General features: G+C 41.1%; 1 long non-coding RNA gene across 21 annotated transcripts in view; it reads right to left on the bottom strand.

Moving 5' to 3' along the window:
- The window catches only part of LOC121674343, a 92,550-nt gene extending 83,656 nt beyond the window's left edge, over positions 1-8,894 (bottom strand). For all 21 annotated transcript variants that reach the window (XR_006019574.1, XR_006019576.1, XR_006019572.1 and 18 more), the window contains exons 1-3: positions 8,762-8,894; positions 2,404-2,672; positions 1,211-1,321 (exon numbers count right to left, since the gene is read on the bottom strand). This is a non-coding gene — a long non-coding RNA (uncharacterized LOC121674343). The remainder of the gene's footprint in view (positions 1-1,210; positions 1,322-2,403; positions 2,673-8,761) is intronic.
- Between the last annotated feature and the right edge of the window lie 9,151 nt (positions 8,895-18,045).

Below are 18,045 nucleotides of genomic sequence, written 5' to 3'. Positions count from 1 at the left end.
AAGGAAGGAAAGAAGGAAGGAAAGAAGGAAGGAAAGAAGGAAGGAAAACCAAAAAGCCCAGGAGCTAAAAAATGCAGCCCTGAACCATCCATGCTGTTTGCCCAGCCTACTGCCCAAAATTCTGGATGGGGAGAGAGAGGACTGACTCCCATTTCCACCACTACATTTGTGATACAGAGCTCTCTCTTGTGGGGCTGCTCCGTCTGCATGACACAGATAATGATGCAATTGTCAAACCTCCTGGTTCCTGCTCTCTGTGCTCAGCCACATGGTCCTGTTTCAAAGCCTATTTCCAAACCTGCTGCATTAAAGGTGCAAACTGAGAAGAGCATTGTGTAGGAGACAAATTGGCCATGCATCAGAGATCTCAGTTTAATGTTCTTACTAGAGGAATGGTGTGTTTTGATGAATGTTCAGAGCTGAAAACTTAGCCTTATCACACAGAAGTTGCTGTCTGCAGGGAGAGGCATGGGGAGACTAATGCTGCCTGGAAAAGCAGCCAGCTGACTCCGTATCTCTCCCAAACAACACTGGGACATGCTGAGCTCAGGAAGCAGTGGGAGAATGAGTAAAATCATGTCACAGACTAAATCAAGAACCATTCCACTTTGCAGGATCTACAACTGTTGCAACACCCACAAACACAAAACACGAGCTGAAAATGAACTACTGCAAGTCTCTTTTTTTTTTTTCCTCTCTCTTTTTTCTTTCTTTTCTTTTCCCACTTGAATGTGTGCAGAAGATACAGTCTGAGTATTAAATGTTTTTCTAAGAAGAAAATGACAGACCCAGAAATAAATACTCTGGGATTTATGGAGCCAGTGCACATACAGTGGCAGGAAACTTTGCCAGGTTGCTGTAAGCATTCATGACATGGTCTCTAATGTCTGACTGGAAAGCACTGCAATATTCAGTGGGATAGACTGAAAGGCAGCCAACATGGCAAACATCTTGGGTGCTTCTATGCCAGTAATTACCTTTATCAAACTTTAACTAGTGATGTCAAAATATTTTCAGCTTGTAGTCATGAACTGGACAACAAACACACAAGTTTGCTACTTCACACTAACATATGTTTGGTCTCAAGAGGTTAAGCATTCATCTGTTTCCAAATCATTTTTTAAATTTAAAAAAACTCCCCAAAACCAACCCCACCCCCCCCCCCAAAAAACAAAGACAACAACAAAAACCCCCAAAAACCCCCCACAACCTTTTTATCCCTGTCCATGCTGCTGAACCATGTCAACTTGCACACAAATTATGGCTTTGTAGGACTTCTTATCTTTGATATTTCTCACACCATAATGGCTCCAGTGTAGACCTGCAAGGTAAAACATAGTTTTAAGCATGAATAACAAAACTGAGCCTTCCATCAATATGGATTTGTTGACAGGAGGAAAAAGGCTTAGACACACAAATAACATTTTGGCTGAAAACAAGTTGAGCTTGCTGTGACAGACAGCGAGGGGACAGCAATCTTTTGGCTTTGCAGAAACAAAAGAGAAATAAGGACTAGATTTTTAGCTTCACTTTCAAACTCTGACTTCAGACCCAATTTAAAGAAATACGGTTAAAATTAATTTGTGAAGACAAACAAACCTGAAGTCAAGCACAACTCTCTCAGCTGATACCATTAGAAGGGGCTCTACAATTCTTCTGATAGCCCAGTCTTAATGACATCATGATGTCAGCAGGTACATATGTGAATGTGGCTTTTCAACCTCAGCATTGAGGAAACCAATAAATTAAATAAGCTAAATCTGCCAGTGATTCTACAGTACCTTCTTCTTCTGTTTATTAAAGCAGTCAGAAAGGCAAGAAAAAAATCAAACCCACAAATCCTCTACCATTTCCTTACTGAGCTATAGTATATTAAATCACAGATATGAGTCAACAACATCATGCTGCTGGGAAAAAATGGAAAACCATTGTGGGAAGAATAAACAAGTGTCATCTGTAGAACACATGGGAGCAACACTTGTGTTTGGCTTGGTGGGGGGAAGAAGGAGGCTCAGCTGTGGGCACCACCATCCCAGGAGGATGTGCACAGAGCAGACAAAACCTGGAGAACAAGGACAAGGACAATGAGGGGCCTGTAAGAGAAGAAGGCTTAGGGCTGGCTGCTTGTTCTGAAGAGCAGAACCCTAACCCCAATCCCTTTTGTGGTGGTCCTGGGACATGTGAGGTGCAGCTGGGAGGAAGGAAGGGCTTCCTCCACACTTCCAGCCCCTGGACAGCATTAAGCTCTCTGAAGAACAGGAGTGTCAGAGACAAGACCAAGACAAGCACCCCTGCTGTGACTTTTAGTGTAGCAGGGATTATAAATTTGTGCAACACAATTTGGCTAATTTCTGAGAAGTTCATCATGATCTTGCTGTGTGTGCTTGCTCTGAGTTTTCTTACCCCACTGACAGAGTGAGTGCTCAGCACTTCCGGCTGGTGTCCACCTGGGCCTTCCTTTCAAGCTGCTCCACTTTGCTCTTCCTCCTTTCTGTTTACTGTTACTGGCTCATCAATGGTTTGCCCGTCTTTCTCCTAAGCCTTCCCTCCTGGATGCTGGAAAATGTGCTGGGTTCCCTTTGCTGACTCAGAAACATTTCCCGAGGAGTAGATAAAGAAACAGGAGTAATCCAGCAGTTGCCACAGACTGACCAGGTTGCACAGAAGGTGTGCTGCAAATTAAACAAACAATTCAGTTAAAATAAGTGGTAGCAACTGAAACTGCTTGAAAACACAGCAGTGCTATTTTTAAGGGATTATTTCTTTAATATTTTAAATAACAACTTTGCATTTCTGTGTTATTGTACAAAGTTAAAATGCTTCCAAGCACCACTATTCACTTGAGGCAGCAGCATTCCCATTTGAAATTTTAGGCAAACAGAGGGAGAGGGTATGGAGAGAATGAGAAAAGTCTTTTTTCAGAATTATATGTTGATAAATCCAAAAATAGAAACATTTTCCAAACAAATTTTCTCCGTGCAAGTATCCCAGTTTCCCAGCAACTCTGTCAGTGACATAATGCTAACTTTGTGGGAAAGCAGCTCTGGACAAGAAGCTAAGAGATTTTTAGAGTCTATTCATAACCCTGCATTTGCATTTGATAAATTGCTTCATTGTTATAACAGTCCCCCTTTAACGTGATGATTGATTCTTCTTGTTTTACACAAAAAAGATTTGGTTTAAAATGCTAACCTTTCAGCTAATCTTTATCTTTACATCAGAAGTTCTGTCAAAATGTTTCAGAACTTCCAGAAAGTTGTTTAGGTATTTTCCTTGACTAAAAACCATTTCACATGGGCTAAGTTTCTCTACATTTTATATAGAACTGGCACTAATTTTATAGCGTGATTTTAATAGGTTTAAAACTAAATCTTTAATTATCGAGACAATTATTTAAAGCTAAAAGAGAGTGAGCTGTAACACTGTTGTAGCCACAACAAGAAATAAAAAATTTTGTATTTTGGTATTTTCAATTAATATTCCAGATATTTGTCAATTCCCCAACTGCATTTGCAATTTTTTGAAAGAATGGCACGGGATCCAAGTTTCTTCTAATTTATGCAGTCGTAATTTTTTTTTACATAATGGAGTTATTCATACCAACATGAGCAGGACCACACTCTGAGCAAGCTGGATCTTAAAAGTAAGTATTCCAACCAAGCTAATGCCAAGGTGAGGGTTTCTTTAGAACTTTTGGACAGAAATTCATCTGGGCAGTTCCTCTGCCACAGTTTCAGCAGCAGCAAAAGGCTCCCCCAGCACACTCCAAGCTATGCAGGCAAGCAAGGTGAGCAATCAAGTGCAGATCTGGTCTCTGCCAGCATCCAACAAGATTTTTATCATGGCACTTCTCGTGAGAGGCACAACACAGCCCAGCCCCAGGGTATTTAAGAAAGAGTGGCCTCCTGTCCCCTCCTGTGCAGACCCATCCAAGCAGTACCCTGGGGAACTGAGGACACAGCAAGGATCCTCCACCTGCAGCCTGAGAAACACCCAGCCCACACGTGCTTCAGTTCCTCTACATCCATTTCTACTTAAAATTCAGCTTTTCCCCAAGTAGTCTGTAAAATTTTTCTCCACTTAACCTCAAATTGCCTTTCTCCCCTGCTCATAACTTGAGCTGAAATGAAAAAAAAAAAAAATAAGCTTGGCTTGTATTGGAGCGTCAAGAAATAAAACCAGCTTCGAAACAACTGCAAAGCGGCAGAAGTAGGTTTCAGTGGGACTTCTAATGTGCTGTGAATTATACTGGTGCTTAATTAAATTACCTTGCTGAGTCTGGGCCCAAATTAATGTGAGACACACTCCTCAGTGTTTATTTGGGTTGGGTAATTAAAGTAAGTAACAAAATGAGGGTTTAGAGCTAATGTAAATGAAAGTTTCAGGAATTAAGTGTTTCTTCATTCAAGCACCTGGCATAGCCTGTTTGATGTATATAGTGAACATACCAATAGGTGAACAAAATTCTTCAGGTTTCTTCTGCTACAGAAACCAAATAGGGCAATTCTTAAGAACCAATCCTATCCCATCCTCATCCATTTGTAACTACTTCATTTCAAGCCATTAAATGACTTTTTGTGTCTCTTTTGTACCCCCTGGTTCTGGGTTCCATTGGAAGCCAACAAGTGGAAGCATGGGCTACTTACTTACTTACTTACTTAAAGTCTGGAAAAATGGGGAGACTTTGAAAAGGCTGGTTTCTTCTTAAGAATGGGATGAAATTTCACACTGGTTCTTACTGAAACCAGTTCACATATCCCAGGCCTTTCCTCTCCCTACCCCATCTCTCCCCCACCCACGTAATTTGCCCATTTATGCATCAAATCTGGTATAATAAATCAAACTCCCTAAAGACCCTGAACCCATTTCCACTCCATCACACGAGGGCAACTCCACCCGGGGATGTGAAACGGCATCAGGGTAGTGGAGAATACGCTTTGCAGTATTAACATGAATTAAACTGGAATTGAAAATAAAGACCCCTGAACAGAGTTTCTTTTTGCAGCACTAATAAAATCTGCATTCTTGGCAGCAGCACCCAAAATCTGGCTGGTGCACTGAAAGCAGAAACCCTTCCTCTGGCTGGTGTCGCCCCTTTCCTTCCCAGGGCTGCCAAGAACCACAGGTCGCTGCTGGAGGGGAACACCCATCAAGGCCTCTCTCAGTTTGGGGTCCCACCAGAATGAATATTATTAGCTCAGGAATACCAATTCATCTGCCAATGTCCTCAGCTGATGGAAAAAACGGATTTGAACAGAAAGGAGTGGATGGGGGAAAAAAAGACTGGTAAAGTTTTGAAGTTTTCAAAGGTTTTGTTTTGATGTAGAGTTCAAGGCTCCAATAAACCTTTCTGCAAGTTTAGATGAAACTGAAAATGTGATAAGGTAAACTGTGCTTTGCTCGAATAACCAGAATCTATGGACCACACTCATTTTTACTGAAGGAGATTGAGTCGGTGCAGTAGCTTTCCTACACGAAGTTCTTATTGACGTTTCTTTGTTGTCACTTGTATTTATCATCCACTGTATACATGCAATTCTGAAATCCATCTTTTTGCAATGGCATCTTGTACATGATTTCTAGTGAGACACCAGTGAGGATTCCCATGACTAGCTTCATAAAGCAGCCTCTGCTCTCCCACAGGACAGAGAGGAACGATAACACCACTCAAAGGGAATCTTGAAACTCTGCAGCAGCAGCTCCTAAGAGGGAAAAAGTACCTGATGATTTGAAGGGCTTCTCTTAAGTTTCCTGCAACGTGGCATCAGCCATCAGAAGACCTGCTGGGAGCTCATCAGGCCCCCACATGCATCATTACTCACAGTACTACATTGTTATGATCTTCCTACAGCCAGCACAGGCAATGCCAGTAAATAAACTATGGAAGCTAAATCAGTATTCCTTCAAGATCCAGGAGGAGAAATATTGCCGCAGAGGGATCGTTGTCTACTGTACCTTAGTGGTACAAAAAGTTTCACTGGAAAAAACACAGATGTTGAAGAGAAAGCTAAAAACAAAAAAGGGGACTCCAGAGCTGTTTTATGTGGATTGCTGTTTCTGGAATTCTGCTGTGAAGTCTCCTGTCAGTATCTGGAAACTTTTTAGACTCATTAGAGTGATCTAACACCTTCTGCTAAACTTGAACTCTCTTCAGCCTGCAAACAACTCTGTAGGGCCAGACCTGCCTTGTTTCTTCCTGTCCCAAGGAAAACTTACTGAATACCTGGCCTTTCAATCTCATGGATATCCCAAGTGTCCAAAGCCCTATCATGTAGTATCTCTTAGTCTCCCAAACAAGCAAGTGGATCCACTCAGGAGTAAATCCACTAAGCTGAGCAGTCCATTTTCAACTCTGGGTTTAAATCCTTTGTTCAGGTAACATAAGCGGGTTGGCAATCAATCACCTTTATAAATGACAAATGTTTCGTGTTACACACAGAAGAAGTGCACGATCTCTTACATCAGTGGATTTTAACCCTAGCCCTCTCAATCTCCCTCTTTAAGACATCTGCCTATTAACTCATACAGAACACTTCAGAAAAACCAGAACAGCCTCCTGTCAGAAGAATGCTTTTGTTGCAAATAGTGCCAGAGATCTCTGTAAACAAAACATTGCAAAGGACCACCCATGGGTGTGATCAGCTCCTTCTTTTTTACCGAGTACTTTATCAGTCTCTGTCCAGATCCCTCCCAAGTGCTCCAGCTATTGCCATTCTCAACTGCATGCTGAGAAATGAGTGCAGGAAATGGACTTAGCTGAGGCCACAAAACATTTATCTTAATACCAGTCTGGTAGATTACCGTGTTTATTTAAAGTGGCATAACAGTCTGCAGTTGGGAAAAAAAAAAAAAAAAGAACCAACTGTAGGGATTTTCTCTGTGCTTTTGACTTCTCGTCAGCAAATAAAAAGGTGAAAACACTGTTCCATATGGCACTTCCTACTGCTAAAACGTGTGCAGCGTACTGGAGGGTTAACTCATATCACCTACTTCCCTTAGAAAATTAGTAGGTTGACTATTCAGCCTTACTCTTTGGAGGCTTTAGGAAGCCTCCAAAGCTTTTCAAATGTCTGTTTAGCTCATGCAGCTGTTGAGATACTTTTATATTCGCTACCCACTTCAGACATGTGAATTATACCTTAAATCTGATAGAAGTAGCTGGTCTGATCAATATACAAGCTTTTGTCCCACACCTACTGGAGAAAACATGTTGTTGTCCAAGAAAACATGCTGCTTGAGGTCAGGATCAGAGAATTGTATCCAGGAATCTTTACCTGAACCCAAGAACACTAAACTTGACTACTTGCTACGAGACACTGAGTTTTACAAATTAACGTGGGTCACAATCTGCCAAAGCCTTAATAAACTCCATTTATATGCGTTATAAATTTCTTTCAGAGTCTTGTGGAAAAAATTACTTTTCCTGCAAAAAAACCCCCAAAAAAACAACAAACTCTAAAATACCAACTTTTACTGAATCATACTAGCCAGCTGCAGGAAAGCTCACCAAGGATATTACTCTAACCACAGAAATCACGCTTTTGAAGATCATTATCCTAACAAAACTCACATCAGAAAAATAAATCACTCCACCTAAAAGTTGTGGATTTTGCTTTGAAATCCATTCCCCTGATGTGCCACGTTCATTTCTCTGAATGAGCTTCAGTGTGAATGCACCTTTTTTGCAAGTCAGAGAAAAATGGCACAGTCATACAGAAAAATGTTCCCCAAAGGCTCCCTTGTTGTGTGCAGGAGCATTAATAATGAGTTATCTCTACTGGAGGCATTTCAACATGACACACCCCACTGTCACTCTTACTGGGGGGTTTTGGTTTGCTGGGGATTTTTGCTTTATTTTTATAGCCACATAACCTCTCTGGATCACCACTGTATTGGTCAATCACATGCAGAAAAAAAAGAAAAATCATCTTTTTCTCCAGTGTTACAGCACATGCAGCATAGTGGAGCAATAATTAACTCACAAGTCCCCCTATTTCCTTTGGAAAATTATTATGCTGGCTAATAAACCTTACAGTTATGAGGCTTTTATGGACTTACAAACCCTGCAGTAATTTCAAGTGCATGTGTGGTTTGTTCAGCTGTTTGAACACTTCTCACCTCAGTCACCCTTTCTCCCTGTGAACTCAAGCCCCAGAAATGCTTTGCATCAATGAAAAAAGAACTGTATGATTCAAAGTGTATGAGATTCCTGCACATTCACTCCTTCCACGACTAATTAGAGAGTTTGGGGATTTTTTCCTTTTTTCCTAAGTGGAGCTATGCTGCCAGAGGCTGAGAACTGGGGAGTTTGGTGCTTAACACACTCTGGATTTATTACCTGATCTTCAGGTGAACCACTTAAACCTCTAGTGGTTTAATTTTAACAACTGCAAAACACAAGTAACAATCATCACCTACCTTGAGGTGCCTTCAGACATTCCTGGGAAAATACCATCCCAGTGCCATGGGGATTTCCCAAATCTCTTGTACTGTGGGATCAACTTCTTCCTCAACTTTCCACAGAATTTCGTGCCATTAGGAAAGCAGAGAATGCAGAACATGCTGACAACCCTATCTTATTTCTTCCCTTTAAAAAAGGCTTAAAACATAGTATTTTCCAAAACATTGCAGATAAACACTGCACCAATTTCAGTAAAGACCATGTAGAACAGTAAAAAAATGAAGAAGCTTGAATAAATACTCGTAAATAAAGAACTGTTCCATACAACAGTTTGTGTTATCTTTCTCCAACTAAAAATACCTGAGAGAACTGACAGGAATCATGGGTGTCCTGAGAACAAGTGAGAGCTGCAAGACATCCTCCTGTGATTTTTCCAAATGGCATTTCCCTCCTGGGCTGCAGATGGGATCCCCTTGGACACGAAGTCAATAAATGTCCTGGAAAATATGTTTTTATTTCATGAATGATTTCCTTAACTGTGTGAATGTGATACTTGGCACTTTCAGTACTAAGAACAGCTGAGAAAGGTGCATCTACAACAAAGCAGGAATGACATGAAATTCATTCTCACTGACACGTGGGTATTCCTGAATGTCAGAACACACACCAGTCACCAGCACATTTGGGGACTTGAAAACATCTGTAATGCCAACTGAACAAGTCCACCTGCAGCACTTACCTGGTGTTTAATGCAAAGAAACACACTGTGCTATGTATGTTTCCTGGAATTTACTCCAGGCAAGAGAATTGGGAGATGTGCTTTCATGGAGGCTCATGACATTAAAAAAGGAGAGAAAAACAGCAATTCTATCAATAAAATGTTTTTTCTTCACCATCCCACTTTGGCAAAGCATTTTAAGAGATTCTAAGCCATTGCAAACACCAATCACAGGAAGGAAATGAAGCTCTGTTCAGCTTTGCACATCTATATTCCAGTGCATACAAAAATCATACAGCACTCCTCAATGTATTTTCAGGATACTTGGCAACAATGCGTTAAATATAATATATATATTTATATATATGGCTGGCTCTTTGCTCCTATACTCAGAGGTGGAAGACTTATGAAGTGGTGTCTTTCATCTTCTGAAGTTTGCAGACTTTTTTTCCTTTAAGTATACACATTACAAGGTTTGCAGAGGGTAAAGTAAACAAACTATGCCCAGCAGCTGGAACCCAGAGCAGAGAAACCAGTTGCTGTTGGGGCTGAGTCTCCAGCTCCAGATTAGTCACGAAGAACGCTGAGCCCTCAGACAGAGGCGCTTTGTTCTCATCCCAGAAAATCCCAGCGCACCCTGGGAAGCTCATGCTCACAGAGGCCTCATCACAGCGCTTTTACAGTCGTGTTTAGGGCTCGGTTTAAAGCTGGGAAATTCACAATGACCTGAAGTGCTACGTGTCAGCATTCTGTTCTCCGTGCTGAGCTGGGTTCTCTCAATGCTCAGAGCAGTCCAGGCTGCTGAGATTTACAGAGGCCTGGGACACAACTTTATTTACAGTGCACATCAGACAAGAGCTTGTGTTGATGATCATCCCTATAAAAGCTTTCTATATGCATATAAAGTAGATTAAGTCCCCACACCATGCGTTGCCTTGAACATTTCCTGATCTGTATTTACATTTCTTTGGCCTAGTGAAGAGCAAGTCAGCACAACGTAGAAGGGTTCTTATTTGTACCCCACAAAACCTGTACCTTAGGTAGAAGGGATACTAAAGTTCACATACCTACTTCAAGGAGATCAGTGTTGGGTGACAAGCTGGTATTGCTGCTCCCAGGTCTGCTTTTTAACGGGTTTTCCATCAGAGCAAGAGTTTATCACGTCAGCTTAAAACATTACAGTGGGTGAAAATCATCCCCTTCACTAGAAGAAAAGAAGACATCCAATTTAATTAAGGAGACAGAAGAAAAATTTTGTACCAGACAATTTAGAAATTCACGCCATGAGAAGGAGTTTAATTTACTGCTCTCAAATGTGAGTAAAATTGAAGGATCTGGAAAAATCCTTTTTGGGAAAAAAAAAAAAAAAGTTTATGTGTTCTTCATGCTGCACAAGCAAGGCTGAATATGCTTTATTTGACACTCAGAGAAAGGATGACAACATTCTCTTCTCCACACAGAAAGATGTCATCTTGATACCAGAGTAACTCTGTGTCCTCGCACCTGAAGATCTCTAGTCCGTGACTGGGACTCAGTCCTGACCAAGCAGTTAACTTAAGCAAACTTGTCACCTTGGAAGGAAGTGCCACAGGACAGTCCAGTCCCTTACGCACAAAACGTCTCTTCTCCAGCTCCTCACCTCATTTGAAGTCCAGCCTGAACACCAGATGAAGGCTGAGCTTTCAGAGCCAGGAGGAAGCAATTCAAAGACGTATCCAGCACATGAATACTTCCAGGGAAAAAATGAAGGCTCTGTAGCAATCCCTCACCTCTTTAGGAAAGAGAATGTAGGGTTTGCCCAACAGTAAAAGTTTAATGGCAGTTATTTTACATGGTGTCAGAGTGAGCCCCACACTGATCATCTGCTGGACTGAAACTCAAGACATTCTGATGCCTAGCACTGACCTGCACAGGCCAAAGCCACACCAGAACAACATCTTGCTGTTAGTTTTTTGTAAGGCTTATGCAGCAGAGCAACGTACAGCATGCACGCTTTTCAGGGAGGCAAGGAAGTTTTGGAACCCAAAAGCTCCTTATGACACCAAATGGGATCAGTGTACAACACTACAGACCTCACAGTCAGCAGGAGCCGTGTGTGCCCTACAAGAGACCTCAAGGTAGATTTCAGTGCTTGCTACAGACCATCCTCTCTGTACCAGCACAACACAAACACACCAAAGCAGAGTTGGGTGTCCCCAGAACAGCACTTTGGTGAGATCAGAGGATGCCAGTGGACGTGCTGCTCCTGCAGTCCCAGCAGAAGGGTGTGCCAGGGACAGACAGCGTGTGGGAAGCAATGCCTGCAGCAAAGGGGCTTCCAACCAGAGCACCTTGGCTGTGTCACAACAGAGTAATCTGGTACTTTCCCACATGGTCAGCCAGCTCTCCTGGCCAGCAGGACAGAGATGCAGCAGAAACATCTTTCTTTCAGAGGATTACTCCTGGCTCTGGAGAGGTTTGTGATTTTTGGCAGTCTCTGGATGGGCTGCGCAAAGGGAAAAGGAACCTCTCTGCTCCTCTCCCACACTGCAGCCACGCAAGGCCCAGCCATAACGTAGCTCTTAATAAAAAAAGCACAGATGTGCCCTGTAGGCACTTAAAAGACTAAAAGAAAAAAAAAAAAAAAGAAACAAAATGTTCCTGTGTGTTTCATAAATCGGTATATAAGCATAATGCAACTTACTATCCTAGACAGAGAATGAAATATCTTAAAAAGTATTGAATCCTTGGTGAATTTTCTCAGTGGATCGGCATGAAGCTATTTAGCCCAGATGTTTCCATAATTCTGATACATTAGGAGCTGCACAGCACTGTGGCCAAGTGTTAACACAGTGAACTGTAATGTAAAACATGTTAAGATACTGGCTTCCAGAGTTATTGGAAGTTTTCACTCTAACCACTCTGCTTCCTTAAGCAGCTATATTTTCTTTACAATATGCACTTATATTTTAACGCACATGGAAGAAGAACTAAAGCATTCCCCTCTCCCCCATCAAAACTTAATTGTGTATGTTCTCTTGAAGAACATACGGGGGCCAGCTAGAGATTGACACGGAGTCTTTCAGAAATGGGAATCTCTCCTCTGAACAGCAAATCTCACACTCCAGGCAAAGGCAGGGCCACAGCAAGGCACAGCTGGGTACCACATGAGCAGGTGAAGAAGTGATGGTGAGATTTTTGATGACAACTTGGTGTCCAAAAGACAGACTGTCTCACTGCGAGGCTCTTGTTTGCATCTGTAATGGATTTAGGGATTTGTAGAGGTAGTTTTAAAGATATCCAAGCAGGTGCAATGTGTATGTTGGAATGGCCTGACTGAGTGAAGCAGCAATAATGGGAATATGAAGCAGCACAAAGAAAGGTAATAGCATGTACTTAAAAGAATGTGAGATAAAGAATGCAAAGAAAGAAATTGGCAGTCTCTATAGAAGAACAATGCAGTAGAATATCCTGCATTAAGAATTCATTTGGAAAAATCTTCGTCACTATACTTGATTATTTGGAAGACTTTAAAGTATTTCAGAGATCATTTCTTCATGATCCACCTGCCAGCATGGGAGCTGAGAGTTTTGCAATTCTTTGAGACCTTGTTTTCTTAAAAGCACAAAATACAATCCTAAGTTAATGAAAATTAACTCCTGCTAAAGCCCTGAACCTGCAGTCAGACCTGAGCTCTGTTTTCATGTAAGTACTTGCTGAAGCACACCTCACACTTAAGACACAAAACCAGGTGTGAGAGGTGGAGTAACTTCCATTTCTTGGAACAAAAAATGCTGAAACTTCAATTAGACCTGGAGTTTCTCATGCCTTTTTAAGGTAAACAAATGTTACTTGGCTTTAGGCTCTATAGAGTACACTGGTGCAATCCACCATGGAGTATCACCCTGACCACTAACACACTGATTATCCTCCAGAGCAAGGCAGGCCATGAAGGCCTTGTTTCACTTCTACACGATAAATAATAACCAAATCTCCTGTATGCCACTTGCCAACTGTTTTGCCTTTTCTCCCCCACTCCATGGGTACACAGCAACTTGCCCTTCAACTGTATTTCCCATCATAACCACTTCAATTCCCATTACTGGCTGCTACTTGTATTTAAAAATATTACAGGACTTCCAATTAGTGAGAAACCTGTATTTTAAAAACTGAGTTTTTAAAGCCATAGCAGGTGGCAGAATTTGTCCTCCTATGTAACAGAGCTTAATCCCAAACCTTATATTACTCCTGGCTGACTTAAACCATTCTGCTCCTTTTCAGTTGGATGCAGTCCTTGATAGCTGTTGGACAAGAGCTGATGACATCTATAACCGCTAGATAGCTCTCTTCTCTTTAACAGCCACAGAATTATCATCTAGGCATGGAAAAAGTCAAATATCAGCTTGTATGAGATTGTTCTACGTTGTTTCTAAATTAGTGCTCTACAATTTAAAAGCTAATATTCCTATCATCCATTTCATCCTTAGCTGTTTACCAGCTCAGAGGTTCAATGAAGCAAATATCATGTTACATTCCTTTAAATCGTAATAATTTGGGAAAGAAAAACATACAGGGTAGTGAAAAAAAGAGGTGTAGTCCTGAGATATCTTAAACTATGAAAACATTGTCAAATAACCATTATTGTCATGTTAAAATAAACATTTGAACACACAACTCCCAGATAACTAATGACCAGAATATTGTAACAATTAATTCTCTTCTAAAACGTTTTTTGAAAGCTGTGATAAAATTTCAGAATAAAGTACTAATAATCAAGATGCACATTTGCCTTGGGTTTAACTCACTTCCTTCTCTATCACTCTTCCTGTATGAGCTTTAGGAAATAAAAGCATTTTTTCTCCATTTCAAGTACAATCCTGAATAGTGAAGTAACAGCATAAAATTTGCAATTATTATTCACTGAGATTCTGCAGATGCTGGTGTCTCAATTATTTTTTTCCATGGAATTACAAGACCATTGTTTGTCTCTCTCCAAATAATAAACAGTAAGGACCCCATCAGAAATGATCACTTGGATCATCCAGCTTTTATACTTTACTTTGTAGAATTACGCCCTTCCTGTATAATTTACAGTGATGTTTAACTTGCTCCCAAATGGCTCACAGTGTCCACTTTGCTTAACTAGCTTCATTTTTTTCCCCAAAATCTAATTGTTCCAGCATTTTTTTTTTCCTGACACCCAAACTTCTCTTTTTCTGGGTGTTTCTAGGTGACCTAGGAGTTGAGCAGAACTACTGCATTTCTAAGTAAATATAGTGAGAAAACACAGCAAAATGCCTGCAGAGGAGCAACAACAGCTCTGACAGCTGAGCTGAGGGAAGCTACTTCACTAATAGTTAACAAAATGTGTCACCCAAAAGCATTGGGAAAGAAAGAATTCATCTCAACTCACATACTCTGCTATTTCATATACTCTGCTATTGCTCTGTCCATAATCAGAGCCAAAACCTTCAATATTCTCTCATAAGAAATGAACAAAACTTAGTGTGCCTCAAACATATTTACATTATCTGTAGGCTTTAAAGCTCCTGTTTTGTTGATCAGCAAGCCTGTAGACTGGCTTGTCCATAAATTCTTATATTTCTTTTCACTCTTTAAAACACAGCATATCCCTGGGTTTGGTGCTTTCTGAAAGAAATTTTATCTTTACTTGGTTGTAAGAGCAGAAATGTTCTGCTGAGTTGTTGTAATTTTTTTCTATTGTATTTCTTTTGCTCACAAAAAACAAAGAAAGAAAAGATAGGAGTAATTTTGATATGAAGAAAAGACTCCCCAGAGCACAGGCCTGGGAATGCCATTTATTACTGTAAAGACACAGGGAACAAGAACAAATGCAGGTCCCCTGGGCACAGTGCCTGGGCAGAGGTTTAGGTACAGTTGGTCCTGTTTCAAGTGGGGGCAGCTCTGGTCCTATTTTAATGATTCCATGGTACTTCTTTAACAGTATCTTCCTTTTTTTGACATGGTTAAGTGCAGCACTGATATCCAGAGATGAAGATCACTGCCCATCAGCTGTTGCTGGGGATATCTTTCTACGAACTATCGATCTGTTTTTGCCACTATGAGGACTTACAGTGTCACTTCCTATTTGGCAAGGCAACACTAGCATTCATTATATCCATTTACACCAGCAGCAGCCAATTCTGAGAGACTTCAGGATCAATTTTTGATGGATTAGCTGCAATATTAGATCAGATGCAGAATGTTTAAAGTTTAAAAGCATAATTCCAATGTGGTCTTGCAATACATTGTTAAGAATACATTGTCGTAATAATTCCTCCCAAGTTTCATTAGGGCTGTGGGTTATAAAATATTTGTAATTAGAAGTGGTGCTATGTGTCAGAGGCCCTCTCTTTCTCTCAGACAGACCAGCAGAGAAGGTTGATTTCATACACCAGGCTCTACTCATGACAAATCCGTGCCTGTCACAAAGGTTTCCTACAGTGATGGACAGACTCACACAACAATGCAGCCAAACACTAAGCTATGATTCTTCATATTTGACATGTCTTCATTTCCTCCTCCTTAGCCCTGCAGCCTCAGGGATTCTGCAGATCCACTAGGAGATTGCTCACCTGGAATACAAAACCCAGGGCTTCCCACGTACGAACTCTGTTGATTGCAATTCTGTAGAAGTTCTGGGGGTGGTTGCTTACATTGCACCCCCACCCCTAATCTCTTCTTCATACCCTTACTCTGTCCTAGCTACCGTGTCACTCCTTTTCCTGGCTTTCCAAGCTGCCTTTCTTGCAGTCCCACAAAAACACATGAGATGTAACAAGCTGCTCTCCTTGCTCAGCATTTGATGGTGTCCCTTCCCCATTCAAACCCACCTACCAGATGCTCATCATCACCACATAAAATTTGTCCCATGTCAGAACTTCTTTCCCCTACATTTATCCCAACTGTCAAGCTTTGCACTGGCCTACCCTTCCCAATCCATCACCCTGTCCATCTGTTTGTCACACTGCTCTACAACCACTCTATGTGTCTTTCCCCCCACAGAGCTCGTGCCAGACATGCACGTCTTTTAAAGACACTTTCAAAGCCCTATGACAAGCAGTGACTACAACAGGCTTGTACCCATCCTATAAGGCTCTTCTTACAAATTAAGGAATAGAATACGCTTCAAGATGTGCAACTGCTCTCCATGTGGAAGCCACTCCTTTAGATACCACCCTCCTGGCAGGAAAGCACTGAAGCCCCATACCCTTTGCAGCTTTTCCAGGCAGCAAATAGGCACTGAAGTCACCAAAACGATGCACAAGGCAGAGAGAAAGCTCCAAAACAAACACAAACCAGCTTATTTCCTATTCAATAAATGTTAATACTGTACTTTTGAGATAGGAGCAGCCTCTCATACCTTCTGAAGAAAAAAACTAAACCAAACAAAACCCAAACACGGCATTTAACGATATGAAAATATCGGCTATAATGCACTCCTTTGCTCTTGAATAGGGTTTCCTCAGCTACAAACTCTGCTGTCCCTCCAAAGTCCATCCTCATGTTGTTCATGCAGCAGGCTGTCATTCTAGCAGAAGGAAATTCGTCCATACTGGTCCATGCACACCATCACCATTCTAAAAGGTGATCACAGTTACTTACTCATGCAAAATAAAACAACAAGGTAATTACGATCTTATAAAATGATCATGTAAGGACTGGAGAATGAGCTTTCTAGCTCTCTGGCTTCCAAAACTGGAAAAGTTTTGCTCTGGGATCTCCAGGTTTTCACCCTTTCAAAGCACATGCTTGAATTTCCTAGAACACAGCAGATCTGAAACAACAAGAAATCCTTTTTTCTCCTTGTTGCAAACATGCCTGAAATAATAACCAGTGGAAGTAAACTATCCCTACTGGACCATTTTTGAATGCTCATACCTCAAGTGTAGACTTTAGCACACTGAGAATTACACAACTGAAAACTCTAAGTCAGCTTTTAAAGGAATAAATTATCTGGAGTTAGTAAGAGTGAGCAAACAAAACAGAAAATGCAAAACAAGCTACTGTACTGAATCTGCTGCTTTCATAGTACATAAAGGAACTCTTTTTTTCTACTGTAAACACCACTGGCACAAAACTTCTATATTGTAGCGCCAGAGGAATACAAAATTCAGTGGCCTGTCTACGAAACCAACCTTGTCATTAAAGTTGTCCTTAACTGCGGGGTCAAACAAAAAAGTGGTTCTTCAGTTCACTGTGAGGACTGAGGCAGCAAAGGTGGAAAAAAGAGATCAAGTTCCTATCTATTAGGCAACAAGTGCTGCCTGTGGTTGAGGAGGTGACACCAAGCCAGATGAACAACTGGTACAGGCTGAGACCGAGACTGTAAATCCCCAAAATAAGTGGAGGTTACAGGTGTGCAGCATCCTGACAAAAACAGTGTTTTTCAAGCCATCAAGCATGAGAAGTTTCAAAAGCATCCCAGCAGTTCCAAGCACAGGGAAGCAAACCGTGTCATGCGTATTTCACTCTTCAGGAAAACCTGTGTTTGAAACAATGGACTCTTGGGGATCCCTTATAAGATCCAAAGTCTGCTTCACAACTAAAACTAATACAATCAGCTATTCCTAAGGCTGATATAACACTGGTCATCTCTTTTGACTCAAGTGCTCATACCTTTCAAATATATGCAGATTATACTCTTATGCAACTGTTTGGGAAATAGTTGCTAGAAACAAACTGTTTTCATAAATCAGTTCACTCAGTCTCTACATAAGTTTTGGTTTTGTCCCCAAAATTGCAGGACTGCAGAGAATTTCAAAGCAATTCTGAAAACTATAAAATGTTTAAAAAACAGACATTACCTTTTATCTAGAGGAAGCCCAAATACACAGAACAGCTATCCTTTTGTGGCATAAAACGTCACTCGCAGTGCTCTAGAGCAATTACACCTGAAAAGCACAACACAGGATGTGGCACAGCT

Source organism: Corvus kubaryi, unplaced genomic scaffold (assembly GCF_017639235.1).
Source record: "Corvus kubaryi isolate FWS band 111438036 unplaced genomic scaffold, C.kubaryi_AGA036_p1.0 67, whole genome shotgun sequence".
NCBI classification, from domain to species: Eukaryota; Metazoa; Chordata; class Aves; order Passeriformes; family Corvidae; genus Corvus; species Corvus kubaryi.
The sequence above is the reverse complement of the archived record's forward strand: the minus strand, read 5'-3'. Positions and strand labels throughout refer to the sequence as shown.